This window comes from Peromyscus eremicus, chromosome 19 (assembly GCF_949786415.1).
Source record: "Peromyscus eremicus chromosome 19, PerEre_H2_v1, whole genome shotgun sequence".
In the NCBI taxonomy this organism is placed as follows: Eukaryota; Metazoa; Chordata; class Mammalia; order Rodentia; family Cricetidae; genus Peromyscus; species Peromyscus eremicus.
This window is the reverse complement of record NC_081435.1, coordinates 74,443,202-74,464,802: the sequence shown is the minus strand read 5'-3', so window position 1 is coordinate 74,464,802 and position 21,601 is coordinate 74,443,202. Positions and strand designations below refer to the sequence as shown.

The 21,601-nt window shown below is 36.8% G+C and overlaps 2 long non-coding RNA genes across 2 annotated transcripts in view; one reads left to right on the top strand and one right to left on the bottom strand.

Annotated features, from left to right (window-relative positions):
- The window catches only part of LOC131895790 (uncharacterized), a 28,306-nt gene extending 23,345 nt beyond the window's left edge, over window positions 1-4,961 (bottom strand). Inside the window, exon 1 of the long non-coding RNA XR_009375271.1 lies at window positions 4,770-4,961. This is a non-coding gene — a long non-coding RNA (uncharacterized LOC131895790). The remainder of the gene's footprint in view (window positions 1-4,769) is intronic.
- A 4,580-nt stretch (window positions 4,962-9,541) lies between these two features.
- The window catches only part of LOC131896051 (uncharacterized), a 64,188-nt gene continuing 52,128 nt past the window's right edge, over window positions 9,542-21,601 (top strand). Inside the window, exon 1 of the long non-coding RNA XR_009375350.1 lies at window positions 9,542-9,736. This is a non-coding gene — a long non-coding RNA (uncharacterized LOC131896051). The remainder of the gene's footprint in view (window positions 9,737-21,601) is intronic.

The window sequence follows — 21,601 nt, the reverse complement described above, 5'->3', positions numbered from 1 at the left end:
TCTAATATGTATTGATCCTAGTGTAATTTGAGGATCCATTCTGGAGAATTCTGACAAGGCACATGGAATGATGTGTTGAAAGCAGGCAGCGTTGTTTATTGCAGAATAGAGGAGACTACACCATCTAGGGCTGAGAGAGAACAATGGCCAAAAGGACCATTGTAGAGCCATAACCTCTTGAGAGGTGAGAGTGAGTAAGGCCAGTCCACAGTTTAAGCAATTTTTGTAGAATTCTTAAGATCTCAAGAACAGGCTGGGTGATTTCCTATCTAAGTGACTCACAGATCTTCCAGCATTGACTCTTAAAAGAAGGATAAAATATGTACTCCTGTATTTTGTTGTTTGTTTGTCCAAAAGCCTTCTACTGGATAGTAATTTTTGTAAGGAGTAACCAAACTTAGCTGGTTGTCTATTAATAACATTCCAGGCAGTGTAAGATGTCAGGTTTCCTCCCAGGACCAGTCTTCTTAGCAGTATATCTAGTCCTAAATTTCCCATCCTTGATTTTAAGGATATGGATTTTAAGAGGGATGTCCTTCAGAATTTCAAGCCTGATAACACCTATGTAACTACTTAACTGTAACAATATAATGTTATGAAAATATCTCTCACTGTCCAGGAGACTGCAACTTTTGCTAGACCTAACAGCCAGAGTTAACAAAACACTTTAAGATTTAAGACAGCTGACCTACTGTGTACTCAGGCCATTTGTTTAGCTTGCTTTATGAGAACGATGTAACAATGAACCTTATTAGTTTTGGATTTTCCATGTAATTCAACAACCTAAGCTAAAGCATAGCTGTAGTCTCAAATTCTGTACTCTTCCCTGACCCAGAACAATGCATATGTATCATTTGTTGAAGGCAACAGAGGTTGAAAACAACCTTCTGAAATCTACCATAAAGGCTAATGCAACATTTATGGATATTGGTTGACAAACAATGATGTCTAGTAGCTGGGTCAGTTTGCGTTTGTTAGAGGTAGCAACTCAGTCCTTGCAAAACTCTCTTAAATTTTTTCTATAGAGTATCCCATTCCTTCACCATGTAATGCTTTCTGTGCTGTTCAATAAAAGTGAAAACATATCCTTTTTGTTAAGGACAGACACATAGCAGACAGACCCAGACACAGTTACACAGAGACAGAAAAATCACAAGAAAACCAGGCAGGACCAATTCAGACTCACACAACAGAAAGAGAGTGGACTAAAGACACTAGGAACATGGAACAGGGACTTCAAATCTGGACTTGCTGGTGGTTAAATGACTCTAAGAGGAAGTGCTTTTATTTCATTCATTAATGTGACACTTATGAGTTGTTGGTGACTCTGAGTTAATCAGGAATGCGTTTAATCTACACACTTAATAATCTGATATGTAAATATAGCAAAGGAATATGCTGTGGTTGTTGTTAGATTTAGTGTACTGCTGTTAAAGGGAGTAGTGGCCCACAGTGCTGATTGAAGGCCAAGAGAATGAAACTGCTGGTTATTTGCAACTGACAGACTCATTTAGCAACTCATTTAGGGCATCAAATGTCAAGAGGGAGAGAGTGTTCGTGTATATGAGCACATCGCATGCAAAGCCACTGTAACTCAGTTATGTGAGTTCTGTCCCAATCCCTTCCCAAACCTCCCATCTCTAAACATGAGAATTGGATTAATTGTCCATATTTTTCATCCCTCACAGTGGAGACTAACCTGCAACACATGAATCCTTGTGGGACATAGTAAAGCCATATCCAGATCATAGTAAATATTTTCATTACTTATTACTAATTGTTCAAACATAACTGTTTTCTGTGGTCTCTATTAAGCAAATCAGAGAGAAGGAGTACTCAGAGGAAGGTGGAAAGGCAGAAAAAAATAATGGAAGTAAGAATGTATTAAGTTTAAGGACCATGGCTCAGGTGTATTTGAAGAATACAATGTATAGATTAATTCTGTTAGTCACATGGTTATTATACAATGCTAGATTGTACATAGAGAAAATCCAAAGGTACCTAAGAATTTTTGTGAAAGCTTTGTCACACACACATATACCGACTCCAGTCTATAGCAGGAAATAGTATCTGGTGAGACTAGGATGCCATATGCCTGTAATGACAACTAATGATTATGCTAGGGAATCAAACTCTACCATGCATAGTCTTACTTATCTTAGGTGAATATTGAAACTCTGAATTCTAATTTGTTTCCAACCAATATCTAATTCAACAAAATAATATGCACCTGTTATTACAAAAATAGAACTGCTGGGTTAAGTCTAATTGCCTAGTAATTAATCATACTGAAGAAGTTTGAAACTGAATCAGAGCTTATCGTGCATCTAACATTGATAGATTTTGTTGAAAAAGTCTATCCAGGAAAATTAACATATTTTTAGGAATTGAATTACCCCTCATATAAAGAAGTAATACTTCTGTGTAAATAAAGCTCTTTGTGTAAATTTATTATGTTTCATAAGTAAATGATGAATTGAAATGCCAAATTGAATATTTTATATTGTCTTAATGTGACCTGGTAAAACAGTACCTTCCTCTTTCATTCTTGCTGAGGCCACTTCAGGTTAAGTAGAATTTAATCTCCTTGATGAGGAATCTTGTGGAAAATTACCCAACTCTGTTATAGGAACCCAAGTTTAAGGTGATTTGTTAACTCACCTTAGCTTCTGCTAAACTGCCTGTTTGTGCAGAACTCCCCCACCAGCTAACTGCTTACCTTAGCTTCTGTTAAACTGCTTGCTTATGCAAAACCTCTCACTGCAGGTGTAGAGCCAGATACCTCTGAAAACTTCTTGCTCTAAACGCTCAGACTACACTTAGGTCCTGAATTCTTGTGTGTAGTCCTAGCCAGATGGAATACTCTCAGCTAGCTATAAACTGTGTCTGAGTGGTCATCTCTGGTGGTCTCCCTGTAACATTAATGTTAATATTAAAAATAATACATGTCAATGAATCAGTTTTCTTTCTTTAAAAGCTGTTGTTTAAAGATTCAAATACTATAGTTCAAAATGATGTCTCAAAACTTTTTTCTTAACAAATTATGCCCAGGAGAATATCAGGAAACACCAGGGATATATTAGCAAACATCCTAATTTGTCCCTTCTATCTTTAATCAAAATGCCTTCCCTGTGATGTCTACATTCTTCTGTTTTTCTCCTCCATTATTATGTTGAAATTTCCTTTACAGAAACTGACTCCTAGTGTACATGGAATCCTTATCCTAAATTTCCCAAAGCACCAACAACTGGAGGATTAGCTCAGAAGAATAACTGACTGATTAATGTAACATAGCAAAGGATCAGTTTAATTAAATATGCATGCTGTCTCTTTGAAAATAAAAGAGAGAACAAAATACTGACTGCTTTCAAACAAATAGAGAGGTTAATAAAAATATAAAATGGCTGTTCTTACAAATTGGACTATTCACAATTTGAAATGTGATTCCTGAGAGAAGACAAATAAGTGAGAATTGAATGACTGTCCCACTTGGATCTGAGGTTTGAAAAATGTGGTTGAGAGTAGACAGGGTATTGTAATGACAATGAATCAGAGAAAAAAAAAAACACCTGTAGTTAGGAGAGGCCAAATCAGCTAGATTGCCAAGGAGAGAGAGAGAGAGAGAGAGAGAGAGAGAGAGACAGAGACAGAGACAGAGACAGAGACAGAGAGATACAGAGAGACAGAGACAGATAGAGAGAGAGACAGAGACAGAGAAAGAGACAAAGACAGAGAGGTGGATAGTTAGGAAAACAAGAAAACAGAAAGATAGAGATATAGATACACAAGTGAGTATATTGTTTAGAGAGATATTTGCCTTGCACATGAGTGAATTTGTTGTTTAAAAATGTAAGACCAAGGATATAAACATAATTGCTGAATTTTGTTTGCAAATAAATATCCAGTATAAAATATGCATTTTAGCAAAACTTATCAAGATGATTCTGTGGTTAAGAGTGTTTATGGCTACTGCAGAGGACCAGTCTTCAGGGTGAGCCCTATGTGGAGGCTCACAATCATCCATAACTCCAGTGCTAGCAAATATGACACCCTGTTCCTATCTTCACAGGCAACAAGAACACATGTGAGCCGACAGGCAGAACACTCACAGACATACAATAAAATGAATAAGTAAATCTTTAAAAATGGAAAAGAATATAAAGATAAAACTGTTAGCTAAGGGGGATTTTTTTTTTTTTTTTTTTTTTTTTGTAATAGGACCAAGAACATGTACAAAACTACTGGCAGCATCCCCTGTGGTTAATAAATAGTAAATTAAAATTTTCCTCTAGTGTCCACTTGACACTTGAACATCGTGTGGAGAGATGTAACAAAAAAGAAGGAAAAGAAAGAGGAGGTGAAAGGAAAAAAGCAAGAGAGAGAAAGGAAGCAAGGAAGGAAGGAAGGAAGGAAGGAAGGAAGGAAGGAAAGAGAGAAACAAAAAAGGAAAAGGATGAAGTTGAAAGTGAAAGCAGTTCCCACTGATTGATTATTTGAAAATCTGTGTAGAATTTTATGAGAAGTCTGCAAAACTCTACCAGAATAGTAAACTGTTTAGTTACTAGACTAGCCCTGCTGTTTAAATTTGGGTTTCCTCCTGAGTACTGGGTCTTAGCTTTCTTTAGAGCACTTACTTGAGAAAGCTTTCTCTGAATCTTTGAAATGTAAATCTTTCCCCAGCACCTTTTAAGGTTTACAGCCCAGACTCTCTGCTCAGAGCTCTAGGCCTCTCCTTTGAAATGGAATCAACAGTAAAGAAAGGAGCCTACCTTCTGTTCCTGCAGAGAGAGGTGTCAGACAGTGGAAAGTGGAATTAGCAAACAAAAGAGGCACAAGCATTTCTCTGTTCTGAAAGCCTCTTGCTCTATCACGTTTAACCCTCCTCACCCAGGGCTGAAACTTTCGGCCTTGTGTTTCAGGGTTGAAATCTGTCAAGTCTTCATGGCCTATGAACTCAATGAATACCGTTCTCCTCTGACGTTAGCAACACAGAATACGGAATCTCTGCACAAAATGAACTTTGTGTTCTAGTTGTTCTTATTTGGAGAATTGTTTTTTGAGATAAAATTTTTCTCTGTAGACCAGGCTGGCATTACAATTCTCTGTCTTCCTGCCTGTGTCTCATGTATATGAATTGTGAGTATAACTTAAAAGATTCACCTCAGTGTGCTGTATTTACATATATTAAATACAAATTATTAGAAATAGAAATGAAATATCACCATAGCATCTGGAATATTGTTCCCTAGGATGGATTTTATAAAATATTCATCATGATGGGACACCGATAGCTGTACATCACAGTTAGATACAATGTAAAATTTGAGAAATATTATGTTTATAGTTCAAATATTTAATATTACTAAGATGAAATTCTCCACCTTGACCATTAAGCTTTTGTAAGCATTTGTAGAGCACCATGCTTTGTGTTTGATTTTGGTTACTATGACCTATTGGAAGATAAGTTTGTTGGAGGCCTATGACATTTTCCTAAATAGAGTGTGAAAATGATCATGACTGGATTGTTAGAAGGAAGATGAGCTCTTATCTGATGCTCCTTATCTTACTCAGATTGCTTAGCCAAACTAGCCAAATTTAGGATTTAAACCTGACTTTATTATTAACAGAGAGAGGAGAATTTTTAAATCCTTGAATGTAATAGCCAAGGTACAGACTGCTACCAAATTTTCAGATTTAAACCTTAAAGAAGTAAATGAATAAGAAAACTGACAGTAAAGAAAAAAAAAAGAAAACTCAGAAAATAATGCATAAGTAATGTACAAGTCAATGCAAAAAGAAGAACAGCAATGGATACACTATACAGAGGTCTGACAGTAATGTACATGTTTACATTATGGTATTTCAATTACATGTTCCTTGCAGTCAGAGTACTAGAGTCTTCTATTCTTCCTAAACATGAGTGGTAAGACACAGCCCATTTGAGTTAAATATCCCATCGTTCAATATATACGGTAGGTATAGAATCTTCTTGCAGTTTTTATCTTTGTAATTGTCATTACTTTATTGACGGATCAAACTATTTGTTAATATGGGTTATCTCTTTGTGACACTCCTGTTTTCTGGTCAAGGAGGATTATGTATTGCTCCAGCTGTCTTATCCACACAGCCAATTGCTCACTGACATCCTGGCTAAACCTCCTAGCCTCACACTACCTACTGTGCATCTCAGGCAACAACTTACAAAAATCAATTGGAAAAATTTTTTGACACTTCCTCAAGTCTTTCAGTGGACTGAGATTATGTCTTGTCCCTGTGGATTCAATTATTAATTGATCAATTGCTACTCTCTAAAATAACTGATGGTTTAGGATTTTCTGTGCCTCCAAGGAAATTAAATGCAAATCTGTGTCAGTCATCTGTTAACAAAGCCTCCTTTAAGAAAAACCGCTAGAATACAAATGGGAAGCCCTGCAGCAGTTTGAGTCAAGTGGAACTCAACTCCCTTTTATTTTATTTTCTTAATAGCCCAATATATGGAGCCTGTTTGGTTCTTCTTCCTTGAAATAGTATCTAATCAAAGGTAATATATCAAAGAACTTAACACAGTTACAAATCAGAGTTCTGTCTTTTTCTTTTTCACATAGTTAGCTGGTAGACATAGATTTTTAGATACAAGGGTGTCAGAATATGTACTGAAGTCTCAAGTGCCCATAGCTTCAAGTTGAGAAGAAAGTCTCTCAAGCAATTACCTTGAAATTACCAAGTAAAAATAAAATTCTCTGTCCTCCTATTTACAGTGTGGCATGGAATATTCATTTTACATTTTGGCAACAAATCTTGAAAAGCAGAAAATTTTAAATTTTTTATGTAATTTATAAAATATTGTAAGCATACATACTATGATTCTATATCACAAATTGAAATTGTTCTTCTTTTGTGCCCATTGTCCCTTCTTTTCATTATTGCTAAAATAAAAGGATTAGAAAAAAGTCCCAAGCTAGTAGGAGCTCATGGACTCTAGACTAACAGCTGGGGAGCCTGCATGGGACCGAACTAGGCCCTCTGAAATGTGGCTGAAACTTGTCTGGCTTGATATGTTTGTGGGTCCCCTGGCAATGGGAACAGGACTTATCCTGGGTACAGGAACTGGCCTTTTAGAGCCCATTCCCTATGGTGCAATGCTTTACTCAGCCTTTATGTGGCAGGGAGGGGCTAGGTAGGGCCCCAACTTGGTATGCCAGCCTGTGTTGACTACCCAAGGAAGGCCTTACCCTCTGTGAGGAGGGGATGGGTGTCGGAAGGTGGGAGGAGCAGGAGAAGGGGAGAGACAGGGAACAGGGGTTAGTATGTAAATGGAAAGAAATTTTTAAAATAAAAATTATAATAAAAAAGAAAAAATCCAAAATTAACTAATATAATAACTTCATTCATCTTTTTAAACAAAATGCAAAAGTTTAAGAAAAAAATCACAATCTTCAAATCTGGGATATTAATAAGTCAATAGTCTATTGAGAAATAATAAATATTCTTTCTTTGCAATAAATTTAAAATATTGCAAAACAAGTTTGAAAACGATTTGTTGGAACATAGCCTCTTCAACTGGACACACACACAAAGAAGAATACAATTAGACCCATACTTCTCATCCTGCAAAAAGAATAGTTTAAGTGGATCAGTGAACTTAAGATGTGACCTGAAACATTGAAATTGCTCTGGAAAAATGTAGGAAAAAACCGTTCAAGATAAGCCAGGACTATCTATCTGAAAAGAAAACCAATGGCACAATAAATAATTTGAATGCTAAAAATTAACAGAAGAAATTATTTGAAATAAAAATCAGCTCAGCAAAAGAAATAATCTCCACAGCGAAGAAACAGTATAAAGAATGGTAAATAATCTTTGCCAATTTATATCATATAAGGAGTTCATATCCTGATTATATTATAAAACTGAAAAAAACTTAAATAACCCTCAAAACTCACAAATATTACAGGCAATTACTAGCCTAATGAATGAAAAAAAACCACTTTAAATAAATACAAATGAATGATCAATAGACACTTGAAACAAATTTGCTATGCATAGTAAAACACTCCTGTAATCTCAGCACTTGAAAGGCAAAGGTAGAAGAATTAGGAATTCAAGGTCCTTCTCTTGACTAGTTAGCAAGTTTGAGGCCAACCTGCACTATATAAGCCCTTTCCCAAACAAAGAAGCAAATGAACAAACACAAAAATAAAATGATATTCAGTGTCTTTGGCCATCAGACAATTGCAAATTAAAACTGCTTTGAAATTCTATTGCAAGGAAAACTGATTGTTATTATCAGAAAAAAAACCTATGATAGTAAAGATGTATTGGAAGATGCACCATTTTTCACTGAATATAAGATGCCAATTGGTAAAGAAACTATGAAAAACATGCAGAGTTTGTTTTGTTTACTCCAAAAATCTAAAAATAGAATTACTGCAAATACTATCTCTCATATACTATTCTACCGAGATTTTTGTGTGTGTGCACTTGACACAAACTGGAGTTAGCTGAGAAGAGGAACCTCAATTCAGAATATACCTCTATCATTCTATAGGCAAGTCTATAGAACATTTTCGTGATTCCATGATTGATGCAGGAAGGCCCATCCCAATGTGTATGGTGCCGTTACTGGACAGATGGTCCTTAGTTGTGTAAGAAGGGTAGTTGATCAATCCGGGGGAGCAAACCAATAAGCAGCAGTCCTCCACAGCCTCTACTTCAGTTCCTACCTTAAGGTACCTGTCTTGAGCTCCTGCCTTCCTGACATTTCATGATGGACTACAACTGTGACATGAAATAAACCTTTTCTCCTGAGATTGCTTCCAGTCATGGTCTTTATCCCAGCAACTAGAACATATGCAGAGCTTATGTTTAAATTTTCGTATGCGTATGTGCATGTATAAGTGTGTGCGTATGCATTTGTATGCAGATCATGAAAGCAGAAAGAGGACCAAGGGAAGTGAGGAAGAGGTTTAATGGAGAAGAGGAACAAGATAGGATAATGGGATAGAGGAACCTGTTGTATAAAGTCAGAGGCACTGTCTATTTACAGAAAGGAAAGAAAGCAGCAAGAGGAGATCAGGATTGGGAGAGGACAATGGGATCAAGTAATAAAACAAAGCATAATTACATACACATGGAATGTTTAAAAGAAACAAAGAATGAAGCCATATGTTTCCCAGATTCCGTTCTTTCTGTTTTTCTAGAGTCTTAGATACCTAAAAATGTCTCCAGCAATAGAACCATGAGTTCAAATGATGATGATAATGATGATGATGGGATTTCCTCTGCATGATTCTTCCTCCAATCATTCCTATCTGTAGGAAGGATTGTATTTCTAGAAGCAACCAGGAGATATGTGATATTTGTTGTTACTAATTTTTATCCAAGCTTTGTCACATGCCCTTTGACCAGATAAACTCCTATCCCAAGAAATAAAATTTCTGTGAATAGTTTAGTCTATGTGCTACACATTGATCTACACTACAAACAATAATGTCTTTCTCCTCCTGCTCCTGCTTCTCCTCCTCTCTCTTTTCAGGATAAAGAGAAAAGCAAGTACTGAGAAGAATTGTCCCACACATCTAGACATGCTTCTTCAACTCAGGCACCCTGAAGACTCTTAGAGACAGCACTTCATCCAAGAAGTTCCTGGTTCAAGCAAGAGATGTTCAACCCAGTCTTGATAGTACCTTATTCGTAATTAATGCACAAATCCTCACTGATGCTGAACTGAAAAACAGTAAGTGACAGAAATCAATGATTCTGAAACAATCACAATTTTCTAAATCTCTGAGGGACATTTGCCTTTTTCTTCCCCAATACCTCACAATTACTTAGTTGTATAAGTTTCAATATTTTGTGCATCTTTATATCCATCAAACTTAATGAATTGTAAAACTGGATTGAATCCTTGTCTCTGTGTCATTTTAATTAAACCAATGTCTCCCTAGGCATTGTAAGTTCATTGCTCATGCTTAGAAGGATTGACAGGTCAATTTTGGAACTTATGTCAGGCCTCAAAAAAGAAAAAGAAAAAGATAAAGAAAATAAAAACAAAAGCTTTTTCTGCTGTCATTCTGAGTTCAAGGATATGTGTCTACTGGGAATCCTGCTGCTTCCTGAGGGTCCTGTAAGGAGTATGTGAGGTTTTGAGATGCAGCATAGGGTGTGAATCTTAGCTCAGCAGCTGTTTGATTTTAAGTAACAGAAACTGATCAAGGCCCCTGCTTCCTCATCTTTAATTGAAGGAAAATGAAAAATCCCACTAGCATCACCACTGCCACTTTTGCTAAAGTTTTGACTCCTCCTCTAGGAGGAAACATGCATTGGAGTCCTGTGCTCTTGTTTTGTTTGTTTGGTTTTCATTTAGTTCATTTGCTTTTTCTTTTTCTCTTACATAGTAGAAAGAAAAAAAAGATATAATGATGTTTTCAGTAAGATGGGTGGGACTTGAAATTAGTATCTAAAATATCCCAGACTTGGGACTAGAGAGGTGATCCAGATGTTAAGAGCATTTGCTGCTTTTCCAGAAGCTCTTGTCTCAATTCCTGGCATACTCATGGCCACTCAGAAACAACTGTAACTCTAGTATTAGTGGATCTGACACACTCTTCTTTTTTCCTGATATGCTGCCCTTCCTCATGTGGTACACAGACATATATGCAAATAAAACACCCATGTAGATATGTGTAATAATAAAAAATAATTAAAGTATCAAAGATTCAGAAAAGCAAATACCTCAGTGTTACACTCAAATCCTAAATTTCAATTGTATTTGTATGTGTGTATGTGTGAATGTGTGTTCATGAATGTATGTTGTCTGTGTGCATGTGTCTGGGTGCCTGTGTTTAGGCAGTAAAAGAAAATGGTCTGTATTTGTTACTTTTATGCTGTGGTATAACACCATGACCAGAAGCAACTTAAGGAAAAGGCTTATTTTGGCTTACTACAGTTCCAGATGACTAGAGTCTGTAATGGTGAGGGTGAGGAAGACATGGAGAAGGTAGCCACTTCATTAGCACAGCAGGAAAACAGAGACAGTCACCTGGAAGTGGGGAGATGCTACAAACTTGCAACCCCTGCCCACAGTGATGTACTTCCCCTAGCAAGACTTCTGTCATAAAAGCTCTATAGCCTCCCCATTCTGCATGACCAACTGGGGATCTGTGGTTAAATAAAGAACCGATGAAGGCATTTCCCATTCAGCCCATGACACAGACTGTGGGAGAGGAAAACAGATCTTAAGGGAAGGGTGCGAATTGAGGAAAAAGGAAGTAGAATACATTTGGCATAAAGTGGGATAGTGGGAAGAGGAAAGGAGTCAGACAGGGGGATAGGGAGCTATGGGAAGGGAGTATGTATGAAAGTCTCTTGATGAAATCCATTACTTCATATACCAGTTCTTTAAAAATTAAAGACAGAATAAATTGACTATTTTCTATCTAAACTTAATTGCTGATTTCAGGTTTTTGTAATTCTTTGGCTATAATTGAAGGGTGGAGCAGGAGGCACTCATGGCTGGCTGCAGCTACCGCAGGTATACAGTGCAAGTGGCTGGTGCTAGATGCTGAGGTGGCGGAAGAATCACCACGAGCCATGGTTAACTTATTAGAGCTTTATTAGGAGAAGGAGAGAGAGAGAGAGAGAGAGAGAGAGAGAGAGAGAGAGAGAGAGAGAGAACACCAAAGAGATGCAGAGGGAGACAGAGAGACCGCAAGGAGGGAAAGCACAGAGAGAGTGCGTGGGAGGGCACATCTGCTCTTTAGGCTGGGACGCCATTGCAAGCTAATGACATAATAAGGACAGAATCCTTACAGTAATGGCAGGTATAGTTTTGTCTAGACCAGAGACTCCTTTTTTGTTGTTTCACACCTCTACTGTTTAACAATTAAAACAGTTTTACATGTTTATCTTCTAGTATCCAGGAACATTTTTTCTATGACTTAAAATAGCTGAAAATCCATTCCAAGTGAAAGCTGCCTCAAACAAATATTTATTCAAATTAAATATAAATAAATATATTTTAAGAAAAATTAGAGCTGAAAAATCCAACTGATAAAATGACTTTTATCGGGAAAAATATTGCTATGTAGGGAGTATAGGGAATTTAATTTCTTAGAATATCTATCTGGGTATATCTCAGTTCTACAAAATGATGGTGGAATTTGAAAGGAGTTGGTCTGTCTTACCTACCCTTGTTTAATTGCATTCTTTATGGGGCCCTGCACTTAATGTGTAAGATGTGGGTTCCATAAAGAAGTATTTGAAGTGAAGATGGTGTGGGGGTTTGAATCACAGTGGCCCCCATAGGCTCTTAGAGTTGAATCCTTGGTCACTAGGGAGTGGTGGTATGTGGTAGGGATTAGGAGGTATAGCCTTGTTGGAGTAGGTGTGGACTAGTTGGAAGAAGGGTGTCACTGACGGTGGGCTTTGGGATTTCAAATGCTCAAGACAGGCCCAGTGTATCTCTTTTCTTACTGCATAGGAATCCAGATGTAGAACTCTCAGCTACCTCCCTTGCAACATGTCTGCTTGAATGCTGCCATGTTTCCCACCATGATAACAACCTAAATCTCTGAACTGTAAGCAAGTCCCAAATAAATGCTTCTCTTTGTAAGAGTTGTGTGGTCATGGTGTCTCTTCATGGCAATAGAAAGTTGTCTAGGACAGATAACATTCCCCTTTTCATTTCTCCCAGTACAAAATTTAAACATATGTACATTTAATTGTCTTTTGTATCATTAGGAAATTGATCAAACTAGAGCTTTTCTCTACTGAAAGACTAACATTGGCGTGTTTTCAGCTGTGTAGAAAGGGGGAAGGGAAGCAGTAAAAGGTAGAAATCCAGCCTCTCTCCTGTCTGACACTTCTAATCAATAGCACTCAAGGATTTGAGGAAGGGCTGTTCATTCTCCCGAGGATAATCAAGGTCTTTTTAAAAGTAACTCCTTTTTTGTTTCACCTTTTTTTTAATGAGGCAGATCTCATATCAGATCCCATAAAAAGTATCATGAATAATTAATGACAAAATATTTGTGGGGTGATTTGCACAAATGTTGGAAGAATATGACCCCAAATGTCTCAAAGTTAGATAAAGGAATTTATTATTAACACAGGTGTACATGGTTTGAGTAATGCATACAGAAAAAAAAGCCCACTGAACATGGTCTCCAAATCATGAATCTTTTCATTAATTGTTTGAGATATTTTCTTTATGGTAAACTAAATACAATTATTCATAGTAGCATACACTTTTTGTCTTCTGATAGATGTGAAAGTTAATCTTCATTGACAACTTTATGAGATTGGGAATCAACCAGGAGACATACCACTCCAAACATAATTATTAGAATGTTTCCAGAGAAGTTTGACTTTTAGACTAAGATGGGTGAAGGTGAAACCATTGCATGGTCTGGGGACCTAGAATGAATCAAAAGTGTAAAAGGAAGAAACCAGGGAAGCACTAGCCTTCACCTGCTTCTGTTAATGACTCCAGGAACTGTGTTGTCAACAACCTCCTGCTCCTTTATGCATTATTTCTCTACCATAGTTCTCTAAAATCAACTGTGAGCCCAAATTATTCCTCCTTTCTGTGATGGCAACTCTTGATTGTCAACTAAACTACATCTGGCTGGAATTAATTAAAACACAAAAACTGAGGGTCACACCTGTGAGGGATTCACTTCTGATTGAATGAGGTGGAAAGACAACACAACCTTAAATCTTTGGAGGTAGGAAGACCCACTTCTAATCTAGCCTAGCTTCTGCTGGAAGCCTGTATAGGGACACGGAAGGAGGAAGTTCTCTTTTCTGTTCTTGCTTCTGTTCTCTCATCCTTTTTTGTGTGCTTATGTTTGGCCTGCTCTCGCTAGCAACTCCATTCCTTCACTGGCATTAGAGCCCACTTCTCTGGGATACTAGTGTACACTGAAGACCAGCTCGGACATCCAGCCTTGTGGACTGAAAAACTACTGGATTCTTGAACCTTCCATTCATAGGAAGGTCCATTTTGAATTAGCTGGACCACAGTTTGGAAGAGAGAAACTTTTTCTACAAGTTCTGTTACTTTAGAAAACCCTGACTAATACACATCCCTTAAGGATTTTTTTCTTTCAGATAATCTGTTATAGCAACAAGAAATGTAACTAATACATGCAGTCTCTATGATATGTAAATAGTCCATAATGTTTTTCAAAACATTTATGTTTTAGGAAACATTTTATGTAACGCATCATTGTGAAATAGTTGTCATGATTCTCAGAAGTACAGAAAAGTGAAATTAATCTAAGCCTCACAACCAGGCTAATTGGTAAGAAATACACATTTTCTTTTTTCCCCATGTATATAAAATTAGGACCCAAAACATTAATCTCTTCCTTTTGAGGAACATTGTTGAACTGATGTTGTGTGTAAGCCTATCTAGTGTAGCTAGTGAAGCATTATAGTCATTTTTAAAAGACCTGAATCTCCTCATGGCTGATATTTTGTCATGTGGCATTTCAAGTATAAATTTTAATTTAAATGTTGTCATCTCAACCTAAACAAATTGTCAAGTATGACTTACTTCTCAACCATCTATACTGACCTCTAGAACATCGTGTTTATAATTAGTAATCTCCTGAGATATATTCAGGTTTAATTATGGGTCTTAACTCAGTAAATGGATTACTGTCACCCACTCTAATTTCATGTACCGAAGCATCAACTTGAGAATAACATTCCTTTTCTTACTTCCTGAAATGCAGTTCGAAAAATGAAAGCAAAACCTTGATATCATTTTATCAGATGTTATGTTTTTTATTGTTTTTAAATATTTTTAAGATTTATTTATTTTATGTATATGGTACTCTATCTACATGTATACTTGCATGCCAAAAGAAGGCATCAAATCACATTATAGATGGTTGTGAGCCACCATGTGGTTGCTGGAAATTGAACTCAGAACCTCTGGAAGAGCAGCCAGTGCTCTTAGCCACTGAGCCATCTCTCCAGCCCATCAGATGTTATCTTATTTCATATCTCTATGTTTAGAGTACAAAAACTTTTAGCAACACATGATGAAATCATACAACAACTATGAACATTAATGTGTATACCATATAATAAACAAAAACAAGAACACATAGAAAGTATTTGACACATTTATCTGCATAGACTACTTAATATATTATTTGATTTTTTTTTAATTTCAGGAAATGAATTTAAATAATGTTCTTAAGAAAATTCATAGTTTTATATTTTAGTTACTTTAATCAATTTACAAAAAATTCTAGCTAATATGCTGAAAATTGAAAATAAAATTTTGGAATTTATACTGGTAGAAGAATAGATTTTTTTAAAAAAAATTACAAAGTTCATGCTTATTTGGCCTTTCAATTTTTTTTGAGAAATTAACAAATGTATTTGAATTTTCAATATATAATCAACATAGATGTGACAGGTGCCAGTGTTAACACAGAAAATACAGGGGAATACGTTTTCTCAGATTGTTAGAGCATAGATATAATGCCATTCTTAGTTATACTAAAAAGAATCTCATTTTCCTACCAGTAGGGAAAAATGATTTTCTTTCTCTTCTCCATGAACATATTACCACCATTTACAGTCTATTAAAAATATCATCACCAGCTCCTTGAACAGCCATGTCCAAAAAGATTAGCAATATTCAACTGTTCTGACTCTAGCTTGACCAAGAATGCAGTGTCCCCAAAATCACTGGGGTTAGAGGAGGATTATACTAACCCTAGGCTGAGCCAGAAATTGTGAGGCCAAATCAGGATTTCATGAAGGGTAGAAGTCTAGTTAATTGGTTATTAATAAGCCACCCTTCCAAATACAAATATAAAACAACAGAAAAAAAACAGATTATTACCTGGATTCACTTTTAATTCTCCCTGCATGAGAAAATGAAGTTGCCTCTAACAAATCAAAAATCTCCTGGTCAAGAGAGTATTTCAACATTTCCATGACAACCTCCACTGTTTGATGAACTGATTGACAAGCTCATCCTGGAAGCTACAGCAGTGTGTGGAGCTCACCTTCCTACAGGTTTCTGTCTTTCCTACTGATAGTTTGCCCACAGGAATCTGGTCTTTCATTTTGTTGTGATACAGCATGAGAAGACAAGGGTGATGACCAGTGATGTAAGAACTCGGGCACAAGTACCTATTTCTTAAAATGTGGATTGGATGCTCTGCATCTTCTCAAAGGACTACTGCTGTGGATGAGCTCCTGATGTTCACAACATGTCCACCTTCATGAAGACTCCTTGTATTGATTTTATCCCCTTCTTTGCATGCTCCTTAATTGTTCCCTCATAGCAATAAAGCCTTTGCACACATGTTACTAGTATATGCAGAAAATCAAGTGAAGATAATTAAACATTAAACACATTGTCATTTGTTAATATTATTATTGTAACCAGGGAACAAAATTATAAATTTACTGTGTGAGAGAAAATTCAGCTCAATAAGTTTTTTATTACATCTTTCAATTTTTTTTACATACCAATGACAGATTACCCTCCCTCTTTTCCTCTCATTCCCTCCTTCCACCTCCTATCTACTTCCCCTCATCCACTCCTTAGAAAGGGTAAGGCCTCCCATTAGAGGCCAGTACAGGCACCCTCTCCACTATTGCTAGGAGTCTTAGCTGGGGTTACCCTTGTTGTCCTGGGATTTTTCCCTGGCATCAGGTTTCTCTCTAACCCCATAATGGCCCCCTGTATCAAGATATCTCTTTCGTTGCTCTCCCTCTCCATACCTCCCCATCTGGATCCCTCATGTTCCCATCTCCCATCCCCTCCTCTTTACCCCCCACACCCACACCACCTACAGTTTACCCAGGAGATCACATCTATTTCCCCTTCCCAGGGAGATCCATATGTCTCTCTTAGGGTCCTCCTTGTTATCTAGATTCTCTAGGGCTGTGAATTATAGACTGGTTATTCTTTGCTTTACATCTACTATATACTTATGAGTGAGTACATACCATGTTTGTCTTTCTGGGTCTGGGTTACCTCACTCAGGATGATTTTTTCTGGTTCTATCCATTTGCCTGAAAATTTCATATTATTGTTTTTTACTGCTGGTTAATACTCCATTGTGTATATGTACCACATTTTCTTTATCCATTCTTCAGTTGAGGGTCATCTAGGTTGTTTTCAGGTTATGGCTATTATGAATAATGCTGCTCTGAACATACTTGAGTAAGAACTTATTGAGAAAATTGGGCATCTACTCAATAATTTCTTAAATACAGGAGTTAGTCAACATCGACAAAAGTTCCTGTTTAATTACTCTTTATTCATTATCATTGACTATAATAATTTTCAATTATTTTTGAATTTTTTTTTTTTGGTTTTTCGAGACAGGGTTTCTCTGTATAGCTTTGCACCTTTCCTGGAACTCACTTGGTAGTCCAGGCTGGCCTTGAACTCACAGAGATCCGCCTGGCTCTGCCACCCGAGTGCTGAGATTAAAGGCATGCGCCACCACCGCCCGGCTATTTTTGAATTTTTAAGATCACATTATTATTTATATGATATAAATATAATTAACTGAAACTCCTGATTCTCTCTCTCTCTCTCTCTCTCTCTCTCTGCTTGTGTGTGTGCATGCAAATATAAATATAGCAAACAGAGGGTAGTTTTATAGGAAACTGCAGATTCAAACTATTAAACTTACTAAAGCACACTAAATTAAAGTGTGGTGAATAGTTTTCTTTCCTTCAATCACTAATTATTTTATCCATACTATTTAGTTTGCTATGGATCTTAGACCTCCACAATTAACCGTTTTTAACTCTCAAATATGTGCTTGTCTCACTAGACTACTATATACAAATAGTTCTAAAACAATGGGCATGCAGATTCTTTACAAAAATGTGGACAAAATGAAATTGGAGACATACAAATAACACTAAGTGCCTAGCTTAGAAACAGCCTCAGAACTGATACATATGACCCTTGTCTCATAGAATATGCCTAAGGGTAAATTACCACAGTAACACTAATGTGTCTGTTTTTTATGATCACTTGTTTCAGGTCTGTCTTTTTATTTAGGAGGTGGTTTGTGGAAGTGAAGTGTATACATATTTAATGCATAAGTAGAAGTTTAGAGCATGTAAAGCATAGACAGCCAGTTCAATTTTTGGTAGAGTTTATTTGGTTGTTGTTTACTTGACATCTAATCCCGGGGCCTTACACATACTTGGGCAATTGCTCCTCTAAGATGGATTCTGAACCCAAATGGATGGAAGTGTGTGAATTGAATGTTATCATCATACATAAATCTTTACATATTTTTAGAAAAGATTGCTAAGAGAAGAAGAATTGTAGCTAAAAGCTAATGCCCTGGAATTAAAAGTAGGTAAAGTCACCTAAAGCTGTCTTAAAGACATTTTTTGTACTTTTAGATAGCCAGAACACTATAATTTCATGGAAATATCAATCAATATTTCATGCCAGATGGAAATGCAGTATATAAATATTTGTGTATTTAGGATAATTAATGATTATAAATAAATTAGATATAAAATATGTTTGTATATATTAAATTATTGGGCAAAATCTAAGCAATTGCTTTAAAATAGCATATATTTTTCAATGGGTACACATGAACCTGAATTTGAGAGGTGAATTAGTTACAGAAGTAATCATAGCAGTGGTATTGTACATTCAGTAGGAAAAACATTGACTCCAAAGGCTTCCGTGAATTTCTGAAGTGCATAAATCAAAAAGCAAAGGTCGTAGTTATTCATTCATCTGCAAAATATTTATAAGGCACCTGCCACGCAATGTTTGCTGTTCTCTGTATCGATGACAAATGAATCAATTAGATGTAGCCTTGTTCTGGAAGGAGCTTAGGATACATTAGCAGAATGAAAGGTAATAATTATCAGTCTGGAGGAGAAACTACACCAAAAAAAAATTTGGAATTTGAAAAATAGACATTCCTCACTGGGGAGAGGGTGACAATTCTCTACTAAGATCTGGGCTACTGGTGAGAGGTTTCAACATGCAGCTTCAGAGAAATCTCTTTTCCACTGATGAGAAGTCACATTTGGATCATCTAATTTCTCTCAATCAAGTGTTTACTAAAATTGAAAACAAATAGAAAGTGAAAAATTGGGTCTTCCTTTTGTTGCATTCTTGGCCAAATTTAAGCAGAACAAGTATTTTGGTCTAGTCTTAAGGTTTTCTACTGGCTTCATTCTTGCTAAATTTGTACAATGTAATAAATAATCAATCACACATGCACACACAAAATTAGACACAAATTCAAATAATTATGACAACATTCTAAATTAAATCCAATCTAAAACTCTAACCAAACTAGTGAAAAGGAAAGATGTTTTAATTTTTATAAAGTAGCTGAGGCTTATTTTAAAATACTAATTTTGTTCTTTGAATATTTTATATATGTTTATAATGGATTCTTATCACTCTCTTCCCCTACCCTCTCTTATTTCTCTCTAGTTCCTAATAACCCTCTCAACTCTTTCTTCACTATGAGTCACTTTCCCAGATTCATGACTTTGAGTTTTGTTCTGTGACCTCTTTAGTTTTGTCAGGGCCATCACTGTGGCCATTGACACCATCCATTGGAGCCTGCAGGGATTCCCAGTAGGTACACAAGGGATATCAATGATTTCATTTCTCCTTCAATCTATCAGTAGCAATTAGGTCATCTGTGTGGGATGGAGCTCTTTGAACCCTTTTTTGTCCATTCTGGACTTTGATGCACCTATTTTTTTGAAAAGAGTAAAGCATCCACAGTGTTTGTAAATTCTTTTTAAGTGGCTGTGTGTTGTCCACATGATGACATTTCCCACCTCTTCTTCCTACCTATGGTTCTTATATTCTTTCAGTGCCTCTTTCTTAATCAGGATCCCACTATATAGCCAAGGATGACTTTGAAATTATGATCCTCTTGCCTTAGGCTTCAGAGTACTGGGCTTTTATGCATAACCATCATGCCTTTGCAAATATCTTGCCTTCCATTTCCATGGCTCACCAAAGTGAATTTCTGTACACAGTCTGGTCTATAATTATTCAAATCCCAAGAAATCCTAGTTATTTTATAAAATGCTATACTTTTAAAGTTATAGGAACTCTTCATTTTATATTGTTTTCTGTGGCAATATATTGAGTACGCTAATAAACTTTGGCTAAAGATCAGAGAGACAAAGGAACAAGCCTCATCCACCACCTCTTACCTAACCAACTCCTCAGCCTGAAAAGGCGTCTACTTTCTTGTCTCCTCATGCCTTATATATCTTTCTCTGCCCAGCCATCACTTCCTGGGATTAAAGTCATGTTTGCTTCCCAAGCAAAGCCATGAGATCTTAAGTGCTGGGATTAAAGGCACATGATTCCCAAGTACTGAGATTAAAGATGTGTGCCACCACTGCCTGGCTCTGTTTCTCTGCTAGACTGAGGCAATCTCATGTAGCACAGGGTGGCTTTGAACTCACAGAGATGCAGATGGATCTCTACCTACTGAGTGCTAGGATTAAAGGTGTATTTCAACACTGTCTAGCTTCTATGTTTATCTAGTGGCTTGTCCTGTCCTCCGATCTTCAGGCAAATTTTTATTAGGGTACACAGTATATCACCACAGTTTTCTTTTTAGATCTGAACTACAGAAAATCTATACAATGATAGAAAAAAAACCTTGTGTATCTATTTTATTTTTTATTTATCTATTATATAATCAGCTGTGAGACAGAGTAGGAACAAGATGGCAACAAGAAAGAGCAAAATAGTAAGATAGAGAAGGATAGACAGAAGGAGACAGAGACAGAGGGGTGAGAAAGAGAAGAGAAGAGAAGGGAAAAGGAGAAGAGATGAGCAGAAAATAAAGGGAGGGGAGAATTAGAGGGAAATGTGTAGCTAGAGTTTTCCTGCCTGGCCCATGGTCAGGGCAAATCTCTCTCACCTGCCAGTCCCACAGCCGCTCAGACCCGCAGACCCGACCAAGTAAACACAGAGACTTATATTGGTTACAAACTGTATGGCCGTGGCAGGCTTCTTGCTAACTGTTCTTACAACTTAAATTAATCCATTTCCATTCATCTATACCTTGCCACATGGCTCGTGGCTTACCGGCATCTTCACATGCTGTTTCTCATCGTGGCGGCTGGCAGTGTCTCTCTTACTCAGCCTTCCACTTCCCAGCTTTATTCTCCTCCTTGCCCCGCCTATACTTCCTGCCTAGCCAACGGCCAATCAGTGTTTTATTGATTAATCAGCAACACATTTGCCATACAACCCACAGCAGAAATGCTTATTAACTTTGCTCACATTGATGCTTTTCTACTGAAAATTACTTATTTTGTTGCTTGTTTCTAATCCTGTTTTCCCATGTATTACTAATTATATCAGGAAGACACTGTGTGTTTTGTTTTGGACAACAATTTCTGAGCATGTGGCCTGCTCTTGTTTGTGGTTGATGTACTCTGTGACACTTTGTGTTGATTTGAATGAGAATGGCCCCCATAGGCTCATATATTTGAGTGCTTATTTCATAGCATCTAGGACTATTTGGGAAGGACTAAGAGACTTGTTGGAGGAGGGGTGGAGGTGTGTCACTAGGAGGGGACT